The 10,539-nt window shown below is 44.5% G+C and overlaps 1 protein-coding gene across 1 annotated transcript in view; it reads left to right on the top strand.

Moving 5' to 3' along the window:
- The first annotated feature begins 1,020 nt into the window (after nucleotides 1-1,020).
- Nucleotides 1,021-10,539, top strand: part of GPR183 (G protein-coupled receptor 183) — a 131,632-nt gene continuing 122,113 nt past the window's right edge. The window contains exon 1 of the mRNA XM_068267975.1: nucleotides 1,021-1,100. The gene's annotated coding sequence lies outside the window, so the exon portion shown is untranslated. The remainder of the gene's footprint in view (nucleotides 1,101-10,539) is intronic.

Genomic DNA, 10,539 nt, shown 5'->3' with positions numbered 1-10,539 from the left:
CCACTATACTAGGGATAGCCTGTTTCCTTGTGCTAGTGTGTGTACCTCCTCCACGTCAGCTCATACGTTGCATGCTGACTGTGGAGAATACACCACCAAGCGTGACATGGAGAGACTTGCACCTGTTCTGGGTTGGACTGGTGGACAAGACACCAACTTCAAAGTTACTTTCTCAGTGTAGGAGTATTGATGAAGGCCTATAATGGGAACTGTTGTGGAGTAAGGCAGTGCCCAGGGCATCAGCATTGGCCAAGTCATAGCCAAGTAACAAAACCTAAACCACCAGCACTGAAACAACCTGCTTCTTCTTAAAACTACCACTTCCAAATGGTTAGATCAGATTCTTTCCAGCAGCGAGAGGATTAGAGCTCGCAGAGGGTGCAGTTGAGACTGGGCTGGCGCTCCAGAAGGCCTGTATAAGGCATGCGGAAACTGCAATACTCTTTAAGAAATGGTTTCAAAAGTTTACCGTTTACTTTTTGTTTTCTTTGCTATGTACTTTGCTATCCTTATACACAAGATTTGGTGAGTTTGATACTTAAACTTGGCTTTTTTTTTAACATTCACGATTTTAGTAGACTCCATGCTCAAAACTCCCATTAAATGTCAGGTCAAACTTTACTATACTGTATTGTGATTGCTATGCCCCAAGTATTCCTGAACTTACCCATTTGATACAATATTTGGTCTATTTGAAATAACCAAACCAAGCAGAGTATTTCCCCTATTGGTTCAGCTACTATTTAGGTCAAGTAATTGCCTTGTATATTCATAAAAAAATTTGACTTTTACTAGAATATGTAGCTTTGACATTCCCCTTCAAATTTACCATCCAGTTATAGTCATCATCCATCCACATCTCCATTCTTTCCACAATAGAATACCATTCATCTCTCATAAGCAACTCAAGTTCGTCAATGTTATTTATAAGGCTTCTTGCATTGGTAACCTTACTTTTGTTATAATTTTACCATCATATTTATTTACTTTTTATGTTTTATCCCCTCTCCCCTCATGACAGCTGGATTCTCCCCAGTTTCATCCATAAATCTGCATATGCAAATCCACTACATGAGGACTCCGAGCACCCAGTCGACAAGGTACTGTGTGCATGGTTCCTTCAACATACTCTGTCTGCCAGCCTAATAATACAGTCCACTATATACAGCACCTGTTTTAGCTGCTCTCCTACCCCTATTTTCATTGCAGCAATCAGTCCCATAGTTGTTAAGAGGAAATTTCCTGTTCCAACCTATTCCTTGACATATTTTTACAGTACTGCTCAGGAAGATGAACCAGACTGTGAACATTAGCTTATCTTAAGCATCCATAGAGCTGTAACAATTCATTCACTACAGTTTCACGATACTCAGTGCTTTTGAAAGGGAACTCTAAAAAAAAAAATAGTAAACAGTATTTCATTGATAAAATGTAACAGTGATTATTTAAGACCCCACCCTCCCCTTCCATGGCAACAAGAGAAACAGTGAGTTGTAATCTGGCCATGCCCATTTCCAGGAGAACAAGTGGGGTAGGGGAAGCCCAAGCAACACCCTCCCTCCACTGGCCACAGTGGTATCAAGGGTGTTAATCTGGCCAAACCAACTTTCAAAATTAAATAGAGTGTACTGTGATGACATAATGCACTGCATCAGAAAATGGGAAGAGGAGAAAAGCACGGTTGTATTGTGATCCAATGATATTGTTTGTTGCAGTGCAAAGCATCAGACCTAGAGTGAAAGGGGCCTAACTGATCAACCAACACAGATTGTGTCTTCCTGACACCTAACCTCACCCTTTTTTCTTAAAGCAGAACACTGCCCTTTCTGACCCTAACTTCCCCATGTCCCAAACTAAACCCATTGCAGACATCTAGCTAAAGTCTCCTGCACTAATATGAACCAGTTCTGAATGCCTTGCTTACACACCAACTCTAATAACCATCCGCTAACTCTTCTAATCTTGGCACCAAACCACAATTGATAACCCTAACTGAAACTCCCCTCCCGTTCTTCACTCTGGCTCCGGTCTTCCTTCTTTCCATTTAACTCCAGTATTCAGGTTACCTCCCAGCCTCTGCCAATAAATAATAATTCAAATGCTTTTCTCCTGTTGGGCTCAAATCGCATGAGAGCAACACCCACTAAGGGCGTGCTGAATAGGCCACCCTGAAGTGTTAGGGAGTCTTACTCTATGTAATATAATGGGATGGCTCATTTCAGGTGAAGAAAAGCAAAAACACACAGTCCTTAAGAGGGTGATCCATTACACAAAATAGTCAAATTTATATGTTATAGAAGGACCAATGATTAATTCAATGAGGTATCACGGCAGCTAAATAATCTGGCTTGACGTTAGTGAGAAATAACATTATATGCCTATAATGTTATTTCTCACCAACGTCAAGCCAGATTATGTAGCTGATCTCATGAAGGTGTTCTTTAACCTCTCTGCTGTTTATGAGGGTTGAACCTTTGAAAATAAATTTTATGGAAGCACTATTTTTGATACTTTTTGATGTCAAAGTTTGAACAAGTTTTGCATTAGAAGAATTGTGCAGTGGTACCTCATTGAATTACTCATTGGTCCTTCTATAACAGTGATGGCTAACCTTGGCACTCCAGCTGTGGTGGAACTACAAGTCTCATGAGGCATTGCAATACACTGACAGCTCTAAGCATAATTCGGGGAGGCAAAGGCATGACGGGATTTGCAATTTTACATACAAACAATGGAAAGTCCACGGGCCTCAGACTGTATCTAATGTATCACGCGGAGTCACAGACTAAGGTAGGAGGTCCATCAAGCCTCCAATGCAATAAAGTTCATACACATACAATCCAATCTGGACTCGACCCTTCTGGACCAATTTTAAACTTTTTATTTGCATTCAAAAGCGGTGATACAGCAACAAGAAAGCACAAGGTTTTGGGCTACATGACTTTGTCAAATGTAGGGATTTGTAGTTTTGTCACAGCTGGAGTGCCAAGGTCAGCCATCACTATTCTATAACATATACGGGTTAGTGAGTCTTGCCAAACGACTTCTTACTGAATAGGTACTGTGTTACTATATAGGAAGAGCCAATATTATTATTATCTAGTACACTGTATTCCAGCCACTACGGATCAAGTGCACACCTCATGGAAGCCAAGGGCGTAGCAATAGCCATAGCAGCCATAGCAGCTGCTATGGGGCCCTGGAGCAGAGGGGGTCCAGGTGGTTCTTGATGTATTCACTATTAATTGTCTTCGGTTCCTCCGTTCTCTTAGTGCCCATGGAGTATATGCAGCATTGATTGCAGGAGAATGTAAATTGCCAATTAACTCATGTCCATAGGTTAGGGGCAGATGGCATAGCTAAAGAGTGCCTAGATTACCGGGCCCCATGAAAGTTTTGCTATGGGGCCCCATAATATCTAGCTACGCCACTGATGGAAGCTCTTCCGAGTTTGCTGCATAGTGCCCAGATTTATCACAAGGGTGTGATGAATTAAACATGCTTGGAAAATAAAATACCTGGAATAATTTCCATGAAAAAGGGCTAGATAAAAATGTATAACACTATTCAGTTACAAATGTATTGTGTTGCAGTTATATGCTAGATTTTGGATTCAACCTCTGGTCCCTGCAGTAGAGGACTGGATTAGACTGGTGAATAAGACTCTGCCATACCATGAGGCCATATATCAATCAAGTGGTGTACATCATAGATGTAATAAAATCTGGTCTGAATAGCGGCAGACCTAACACACTAAGATATAGCTTGCATATCTCTCTTATAGACAGAGCCGGGACAAGGTCCTCCAGCACCCAAGGCTGAGACACCAAAGTGCGCCCCTCCATCCCTCCCACCCCAGCCATCACACCCTGATTGCTATTAGACTATGAGGGCCACAACCTCCCCAACACCTTAATATCTCGTTATCTGGCTTGCAGTCACTGCCATGTATCCCCTTTTCTTATTTATTTCTGCTTCAAACACAATTAGGAATGACAGCTGAATGAATTCTGCGCCCCCTCCTTCACTGCGCCCTGAGGCTGGAGCCTCTCCAGCCTATGCCTCAGCCCGGCCCTGCTTATAGAATTGTATATGACTTAGTATAAATTGGTACAGTTGTTACTAAGACTCTTTATTGGAGACGACTGGTTATGTTAGGGGATTGTTATCTTTCAGGATTTATTATCATGATGTCCATACTGTTTTGCTCCTGCTCTATTACTAATTGGTTATACTGTTAACATGTCAAGTTCCTTTTTTTTTTTTAACCTATGATATCCAAGATATGAACACATGATTATCAATGTTAGACTTCTTGTACCATGTTACTGACTGTTTATTTGTGCATTCAGACTGCAATTTCTTTTGCAGTGTTGTAATAATATATTGATGCGTTATTTTACTTTCAATAAACCTGATGTGTTAAGCACAAAAAAATTGGATTGTGTTGCACTGGATATTTTTTTTTTACAAATACACCTCAACTTCCCTTAACACCTTTGTGGTTTGCAGCTGATACATTGTATTAGAGGAAAAGACTAGCAGTACAGAAGTAAACATTTATTAGCAGCATTTAAGATAAGGAAAACCCTGGGATATTGTTACAAATAAACCTCTCCAGAGAAGTAAAATTCATTTATTACATTCATACATATATTTTAGTGTGGTAATACTTTTCATATAAGCACAAATTATCTCTTAGTAGAATACTCAGGTGAAAAACTGAATTGCATATGGCCCAATGTATCTCTTTTAAAGAAGATGCATAGTGAACAAAAATGGAACTAGAGGTGGTCAGTGAATTTATAGTAATTTTGTAAAAACAGCACTCTTCACCAAAGATGATCAAGAAATTGCTGGTATATGTTCTAGATCACAGTAAAAAAAATTATGCAAGAACAGGAAGGATAACCTTCTGAGTTAAAGGGGAACAGAAGAGAGAGGTATATGGAGGCTGCCATGTTTATTTCCTTTTAAGCAATACCAGTTGCCTGGCAGCTCTGCTGATCCTCTGTCTCTAATACTATTAGCCATAGCCCCTGTACAAGCATGCAGCAGATTAAGTGTTTCAGACTTTAAAGTCAGATCTGACAAGACTAGCTGCATGCTTGTTTCTGGTGTTATTCAGATACTACTGCAGAGAAATAGACCAGCCCTGCTGCAAGGCAACTGGTATTGATTAAAAGTAAATAAATATGGCAGCCTCCGTATACCTCTTACTTCAGTTCCCCTTTAATGTATTTATTAAAGGATGAGTGAACTTAAAATTTCAAATTGACTTACCCGTATTTTTCGCCGTATAAGACGCTCCGGCATATAAGACGCACCCAGATTTAGAGGGCAAAAATCAGGAAAAAAAGAAAAAACTAAACCTAGGTGTGTCTATGATGCAGGGGTGTCTTAAGGACTCTTTACCTCCCCCTTTCCAGTTACATTACATACTATTACACCACATATGGGGACAGTGTTATGTGCTGTGTCCCCCTGTGCCTGCTGTGTCCCCCTGTGCTGTGTCCCCCTGTGCCTGCTGTGTCCCCCTGTGCCTGCTGTGTCCCCCTATTCTGCGTGCTGTGTCCCCCTATTCTGCGTGCCGTGTCCCCCTGTTCTGCGTGCCGTGTCCCCCTGTTCTGCCTGCCGTGTCCCCCTGTTCTGCCTGCAGCCCCCTGTGCCAGTGTCCCCCTGTTGTGGCAGTGTCCCCCTGTTGTGGCAGTGTCCCCTATTGTGCCAGTGTCCCCTATTGTGCCAGTGTCCCCCTGTTGTGGCAGTGTCCCCTGTGGTAGCGTCCCCTGTGCCTGTGGCCCCGTTGTCCGTGTGTCCTCCAGTGCCGGTGTCCCCCTGTGCAGGTAGTGTGAGTACACATACATTACCTGCTCCTGCCGCTGCGCTCCTGGCTCCCCGATCCTCTTCTTCCATCTACCGCTGCCCGCTGCTGCCCCCGCCGAACATTGCTGGCCGGTGTTAGCCGCAGGGATACGCTATCAGCACACCACAAACAACGCTGGCCGGTCCTAGTTATCCGCGCAGGGATACACTATAAGCTTGCGCCGGGTCACACATGCGTATGCGTGACCCCGGCGCACGTGGTGTGCTGATAGTGTATCCCTGCGCGGCTAATTAGGACCGGCCAGCGTTCGGTGGCATGTGTGACCCCGGAACGTGGTGTGCTGATAGCGTATCCCTGCGGCTAATTAAGACCGGCCAGCGATGTTCGGCGGGGGCAGAAGCGGGCAGCGGTAGGTGGAAGAAGAGGATCGGGGAGCCAGGATTGGAGCCAGGAGCGCGGCGGCAGGAGCAGGTAATGTATATAGTGCTTCCCTGCGCACCTCTGCATCCCGAAATCCGTACCTTCGCCGCATAAGACGCACCCACTTTCCCCCCAACATTTTGGGGAAGAAAAAGTGCGTCTTATACGGCGAAAAATACGGTAACTAGGTCCCTTCCCCCAATTAAAGAAGTACATTTGGGAACAGCCAGACACTTTGCTCATTCCCATCAACTCAGGCTGCTGGTGGTGGTAAATGCAGAGGAGACAAGCAGGGAGGGAAGTACCACACACCACTGCTATTTGTTTTGCCAGGGCAAGAGAAATTGATAAAGGACCACTGCTGCAAAAAAAAACAAAACACAGAGTTAAATTCTAGGTGTATAATAAAATGTGCATTATTCTCAGAGTAAGCACCTATAAATTAACTGTTCTCCTATGTTGCTTTCAATTACAGTAGGCAGTCTAACAAATCTGACTTTTTGGGACTAGTCCATCTTCATGGGGGATTTTCAGCGTTTTCTTTATTTTCAAAAGCGTGTGTGTATGTGTGCATTTTTAAATTTTTACAATTTTTGCCATAGTGATCCTTTAAACTTGTGTTCTTCTAGCACACAGGCAGTAATTTGAGGAACCAGCTACCCCAATGACAGACGGCAGCAGCAGCCTTAGTAACCCCAGTCCAGGGTTGCCAACCTAATTTCTAATTTTTGACGGACAAAAGGCTCAAAAAAGCAGGACACCTAACATTTTGGATGGACAGGGCAAAGTTGGGGGCAGAGTCAAAAGTGCACTTTGAAGTAGAATTGTGGGTGGTGTTAAGCTCTGGGCATTATTATTATTTTTAGTATTTATATAGCCAGGGCTGTGGAGTCAGAGCAATTTTTGGGTACCTGGAGTCGGTAGTTTCATAAACTAGGGCGGTCAGAGTTGGATGATTTTTGTACCAACTCTATAGCCCTATATATAGCACTGACATCTTCTGCAGCACGTTACACTGTGCATACATAGTCATGTCACTGACTGTCCTCAGAGGAGCTCACAATCTAATCCTGTCATAATTGTTCTATCATATTATTACGTATTTATACAGCTCTGAAATCTGCTGCAGCACTTCACAGAGTACATAGTCATGTCACTGACTGTCCTCAGTGGAGCTCACAGTGTAATCCAGGGGTGGGCAAACATTTTGACTTGAGGCACATTGGGTTCCTAAGCTTGATTGGTGTAGGGGGTGCTGGCACAGAATAGGAGTGCAGTGTGCAAATCGCGACGTGGCAAAAAATGGGTGTGGCCACATCAGGATATGGGCAGAGCTAACTGTAATGTAACCGTATAACGCAAAGACAGTGGGCCCAAGTGTTACGCCAAAACACCGGCAAAGTGACCCTAAAAGTAATTAGACAACGGTCCCTCACCCACAAACAACAAAGACCCAGGGACAGCAGGCAGACCCCCTCAGACAGCAAGACAAGTAATGCAGCGTTTCCCCAGAAAATAGACATTATGGTGCAACGTTTCCCCCCAAAACACGGCAGCGTTTCCCCAGAAAACAGCCATTATGGCGCAGTGTTTTCCCCAGAAATACGGCAGTGTTTCACCAGAAAAAAACACATAATAGCACAGCATTTCCCCAGTTGGAAACAACACCTGTTGTTAGCTCCACACAAGTCTCTTTACCACAGTATTAGCCATAGTGTAATAGCTCTGGGGGGTGGGCTCGTGCATTTTGGAGCAACTGAGGGGTTAATTTACCCTGCTTCAACTGTTTCTGGGTTGGAAACATGCTGCATGCCTGCGACAAATACGGACATGGGTAATTCTAATGGATTTGGACAGACTGCCTGTCCAAAGACGTACAGTTGGCAACCCTGCCCCAGTCAGGTACAATACGACAGATACTTCTGCTGAAATTACCTTGTTAAAGATGCTATAGCTCATCACAAGTGTGGCTGGTGGCTCCCCAGATTACTAGTTATTTTCTAAGCACTGAACACAAAGGTCTGTGAAAGAAAACAGCCAGCTAAGAGAAGATTTAAAAAAAAAATAAAAAAATTACTAAATAGTAATTTAAGAACACAGGACAAGTTTTTTCTGTTTACATTTTTGTTAGGACCTAGAACTTGAGATTTTTGTGAGTTCTAGATCATCCCTGCTCTTCATATGCCTTTTCTTCAAATTCCCTTTAACCCAGAGATTCATGTGTACACTGCTGATAACTTATGAATATTAAATCGTGAACAGAAGAAAGCATTCTAGTAAGGAGTGGCCATGTGCACAGGAACCGTTATCATATAGAGTGAAATGATGTCTGTGCAGGCCTAGTTCTCTCCTGTTGATTCTACAGCAAGAAAAAAACACAGAAGCAGAAGCATATCAGCTGTGCACACACGCATTCTTGGAACAGTATTACATCAGCTTCCTTGTACTGGCACCTCAGCTTGTGGTCAGGTAAATATTCAGTCACATTTTCAAATACATAACCACTAAATACCTGAATCTTTCTCTCATCTCTCTTTAGTGCACTTGTGGCTCACACTCTTCACCATAGCAACCAGCATTGGCTTTCATTTTACAACCAGTAGTTGGAAAATTAGTTTATTACTCAGGAAGTTCGGCACAAATTATTATTATTTAATTCTGTGCTGTAGTTTTTATATTTGGAAAAAGACAAAAAAGGAAACCGAGAGCCCAGTATGGTATAGTAACGTTAGGATCCAATAAAAATACATTTAGTATAAAGATATATACTCACAAGCATGGGTTACCTCAAAGGCAACCACTGGATAGGCAGGTGGGGAGCATTAGTCAGTATTCATATGAAGGTGGCGTCTGCACAATAAAACTGTAAAGTATGAGTCCCTAGTCCGTAAAACAATGTTCCTGCAGCTTGGTATAATGACAGTATCAGCAAGATCCTCCAAAAGTGCACTATCCGCCACCACACCACCAGGAAACAGACTCACCAGATCCTAAGACCTCAAAGAGGTCTAACAGCGCGTTGGGACACTTAGGGCCGTCCCCCACCTCCTCTGGATATTGTCCGCTTTCACTTCCGACCCGAGGTCTCATACAAACATGTATATCAGCACATATGTTCCTCAAAGGGAAGAAAGGGCTGACATAGTGTAATACTGTAAAACTTTAATATAAAAAGCTAAAAACAAGTTGCACTCACAATGCGTAGGCTCAGTATATGGGCACAGAGTTTTTTGCCACGGGCTCTCCCCCGTATAAGTAGGGCTCCGGCTGCCTCTCTATGTCCTCCCGTATCTGCGTGGATGGTGCCAGGTGCGCACTAGCCTCCCCCACCGTTGTTCAGGACGCCAGCCAGATGCTCCTCACTCACTTCGTTCGACTCTCACTTCCGCGTCTAAGCCCCGCCCGACATGTTTCGTCATAAAGACTCATCAGGAGCTGGGGCCTGACGCTTTCATGAGAGCTTAAATACCTCCCCCCCCCCCTCTGGTTATTCAATGCGCTCCATGCCTCAGCATGGCGCGCTCTGTGCGTTCCATCAAGCGGACCAATTCGCATGCCTAACCGATGGCCTGCGCATGCGTGCCCACCTACACTGGGGGCGTCATGCGCTCCATAGTGACAGCGTGCATGGCACTCTGCGTTCCGCCTCTTATGTTTCGGGTTCCATAATATTCTATATTATGGTGGGGAGCATTAGTACCTGACCCCACTCAGGTTTAAGAAATCGCTCTCTGTAGATAGGAAAAAAGGGGGACCAACTCCTCCACCCAGGGTGGATTCAAACACATCGGTGTGTTTTTTGCTATGCTATTTGCCTGATGAAGCAGGAGTGTTACCTGCGAAACGAATTGCAACTTGGAGTTGCTTATTAACCTCCCTGGTGGTAAGCCCAAGCTGAGCTCGGGCTATGCCGCGCAGGAGGAGATCTCAGCCCCTGGTGGGGCGATTTTCAGCCTGTAAAGTGCTGTACGCGCAGCTAGCACTTTGCTAGCCGCGCGCACAGCTTGATCGCCGCCGCTCTGCGGCAATCGCCCGCACGCAGCGGCGATCGCCCGCACGCAGCGGCGCAAGAGGGGGCCCTCCCGGCAGAGCCCTGTGCTGCCCGGACCAATGAGTTCCAGGCAGCGCTATGGGCTGGATCGGAGACGTCTGACGTCAGGACGTCGGCTGACGTCCATGACGTCATTCCGATCGTCGCTAGGCCACAGGAGACAGGAGAAGCCAAACAGGGGAGCGCGTTATATACGCGTTCCCGTTTGCTATTGTTGCCGGCGACGATCGAACTAGAGGGACAC

Source organism: Hyperolius riggenbachi, chromosome 2, assembly GCF_040937935.1.
Source record: "Hyperolius riggenbachi isolate aHypRig1 chromosome 2, aHypRig1.pri, whole genome shotgun sequence".
Taxonomy (NCBI): domain Eukaryota; kingdom Metazoa; phylum Chordata; class Amphibia; order Anura; family Hyperoliidae; genus Hyperolius; species Hyperolius riggenbachi.
The sequence above is the reverse complement of the archived record's forward strand: the minus strand, read 5'-3'. Positions and strand labels throughout refer to the sequence as shown.